The sequence below is a fragment of the Cibotium barometz genome, chromosome 38 (assembly GCF_041138505.1).
Source record: "Cibotium barometz isolate CiBa-2024 chromosome 38, ASM4113850v1, whole genome shotgun sequence".
Taxonomy (NCBI): Eukaryota; Viridiplantae; Streptophyta; class Polypodiopsida; order Cyatheales; family Cibotiaceae; genus Cibotium; species Cibotium barometz.
In genome coordinates, this window is record NC_141083.1 from 34,388,346 (window position 1) to 34,391,513 (window position 3,168).

Consider the following 3,168-nt stretch of genomic DNA (forward strand, 5'->3'; position numbering starts at 1 on the left):
ACACATGTAAAATCCTACCTAACACCCATTTAGCCTTATAAACCTTTTAGCCATAGCCTTGGGGGCCCTTCGTATTAAAAAGGGCATATTCCATAAAAATTAATAAAAAAATATTCTAGGGGAGCCTATTTTATAAACCTTTTAGCCTTAGCCTTGGGGCCGTCGTTTTAAAAAGGGCATATTCCATAGAAATTTAAAAAATGTTTAGGGGGAGGCATATCACATAGGGGTAGCAAAACATCATCGTGCAAATTAATTAAAAGTGATGAAATAAGACCTCGGAAAAGTGAAGTTTTTTTCTTGGTTGTTTAGTTTTTTTTTGGTGCATTTTCCTGGCGTTCCTGGTTCCCTCCCTATGGCATGCAGAGACATGGACTTCTTATGGAAGGAGTACTTCAGGAATCCCTCCCAATGGTGGGACAATCGAACCAGCAAGGTAAGCACTGTTTTACAATTACATGAGAGTACACGAAAACCTATTGTTATTGTTTTGCATCACAGAGAAGCCCAAGATCCCCAGACTTCAAACATAAAATGACAAAGGAGTCGCTGTGGATGGACGGGTGGTGCAATCCATCCTGGGTCCAAGAGGAGCTCAGAAGAAGAGGACTGCAACGAGAGTTCTGTGTGACTAAGCGGATGACGAAGGCCAAGGAAATCCACCACAAAGCACGACAAGGAGATAGCAACAGCAACCACCGGGAGTTTCAAGAGGATACTGCTCTTGTAGCCTTACTGAAGGCTTGTGCCAAGCAAAAAGACCTGTGCAAAGGCAGCAGAATACATGCTGATATTCTCAAAAGGGGGTCGCTTGAAAAGAACATTTATGTAGGCACTGCCCTACTCAATATGTATGCCAAATGTGGTGCACTTGCAAAAGCACAAGAAGTGTTTGACGAGCTTCTAGTTCGGGATGTAGTCTCCTGGAATGCGCTAGTTGCAGGATATGCCGAACACGGGTATGGTGATGAGGCTCTGAACTGCTTTGGACGGATGCGAGAGGAGGGTCTCTCCCCAAATCCAGTCACCTTTATTTGCATCTTGAAAGCCTGCGGCAGCATAGGAGCAGCTGAGAACGGCAAAGAGGTACATGCTGAGGTTGTCAGGCAGGGCTTATTGGAAAAAGATATTGTGCTTGGCACTGCATTGGTGGATATGTATGCCAAATGTGGTGCACTTGCAAAAGCGCAAGAAGTATTTGACGAGCTTCCAGTTCGGGATGTAGTCTCCTGGAACGCGCTAGTCGCAGCATATGCCGAACATGGGCATGGTGATGAGGCTCTGAACTGCTTTGGACGGATGCGAGAGGAGGGTTTCTCCCCAAATGCAGTCACCTTTATTTGCATCTTGAAAGCCTGTGGCAGCATAGGAGCAGTTGAGAAGGGCAAAGAGGTACATGCTGAGGTCGTCAGGCAGGGCTTATTGGAAAAAGATATTGTGCTTGGCACTGCATTGGTGGATATGTATGCCAAATGTGGTGCACTTGCAAAAGCGCAAGAAATATTTGACGAGCTTCCAGTTCGGAATGTAGTATCCTGGAATGCACTAATCGCAGGATATGCCCAGCTTGGAAATGTTGAAACTGTTTTTTACTCATTCAACAAAATGATAGAAGAAGGTATAGAGCCAGATCTGGTCACGTTTGTTGTTTTGCTTACCGCGTGCAGTCACACAGGTCTAGTGGATGAGGGGCAAATGTACTTTGAGACTATGAGCACAGTCCATTGCATCATCCCAACTCTAGAGCACCACACTTGCATGGTTGATCTTTTCAGCCGTGCAGGGCACATCGACAAGGCAATTGGAGTGATTGAGAAGATGCCACCTTCTGATTGTCTTCCTCTTTGGTCTGCTCTGTTGGGTGCTTGTCGAAAATGGGGAAATGTGAAGCTTGGAAGATTGGCCTTTGAACATGCAGTACAATTGGATGAAAAGGATGCTGCAGCATATGTCTGCATGAGTAATATATATGCAGCTGCTGGCATGCGAGAGGAAGCGGACAAGGTTGAAGCTATGAGAATGGAAAATAGTGCATGGAAGATGCGAGGACGTTGTTGGTGGACGTTGTTGGTGGACTGATGCAAGTGGAAATGTACATTCGTTTATTGTCGGGGATGACAGTCATCCCCAAGGCAAAAATATCTATACGAAACTAAAAGACATTGGTAAAAAAATATCGCAGGAAGGCTATTCCCCAGGTTTGCATTGGGTGTCACAAGACATTTCAGATGATGCAAAGGAAGATGCGCTATGCAGGCATAGTGAGAAGTTGGCCATCGCATGTGCCCTCATCAATACACCTGAAGGGACACCTATGTGTTACGAAGAACATGTGGGTTTGTGGTGACTGCCATTTTGCTACATCACTTATATCAAAAGTGGAGCAGCGCAAAATTCAGGTCAAAGATGCAAACCGCATTCACATTTTCGAGGATGGAAAGTGTACTTGTGAGGAATATTGGTGATGGTAGTGCAACTGCCTAGACTTCTCTTTATTTCACTCCAAATGTTGTTGCTAGACTTCTGAAGACTGAACTCTTGAGTATGCTGAAGTGAAGCATTTGTTCTCTTTTAACCTTTTTGCAATTCCATGATATATAGCATTTCTAGGACTCTAGAGGTGAGTTGTGCAGCAACTATTTTTTTGGCTTTCTCTTTATTGTGTTGTATTGTTTGGTACTGTTGTTTTAATCAAGAGTCTTCCACAATCATTGATGTTTTAGAAGTACCTCCTACCTCCGATTGGTCAGCTCAAACCAGTTTGATATCCTTTTCTCCATAGGATACAATGCTCACACTGCAGCTTTGAATATCATTAGAAGAGTGCACTTCCATCTATCTTAGAGCACTCCTTGCATGCCGCTGTATTCAGATGGGGTGAGAAGGGACTTTATCCTGGAAGTCCTTAAGAAGACGGCGATTGGCAACACTTGTCATGACTTGGTCAAAACACTCATTTCATTGGACACATCATGTAACTTGTAACATTTAAACTGCAGGCAGGGCTCCCATTAGCTGCTACAACTGAGCACCTCTTAACCATTTCAAGAGAAATGGGACTGAGATGACAAAATCGAATGTGAATTTATTTCTAATCCTTGTATGTATACCTGGGACATGCGAACATCATCAACCATAGCATGTGGTGGTGCTTTTTTAGAAGGCATT

At 43.9% G+C, this 3,168-nt stretch overlaps 1 pseudogene across 1 annotated transcript; it reads left to right on the forward strand.

Annotated features, from left to right (window-relative positions):
- Positions 1–295: 295 nt before the first annotated feature.
- On the forward strand, positions 296–2,617 carry LOC147616630 (pentatricopeptide repeat-containing protein At5g40410, mitochondrial-like; annotated as a pseudogene). The gene is made up of 2 exons (XR_015262520.1): positions 296–436; positions 502–2,617. The product of XR_015262520.1 is annotated as a pentatricopeptide repeat-containing protein At5g40410, mitochondrial-like (transcript).
- Positions 2,618–3,168: the final 551 nt, after the last annotated feature.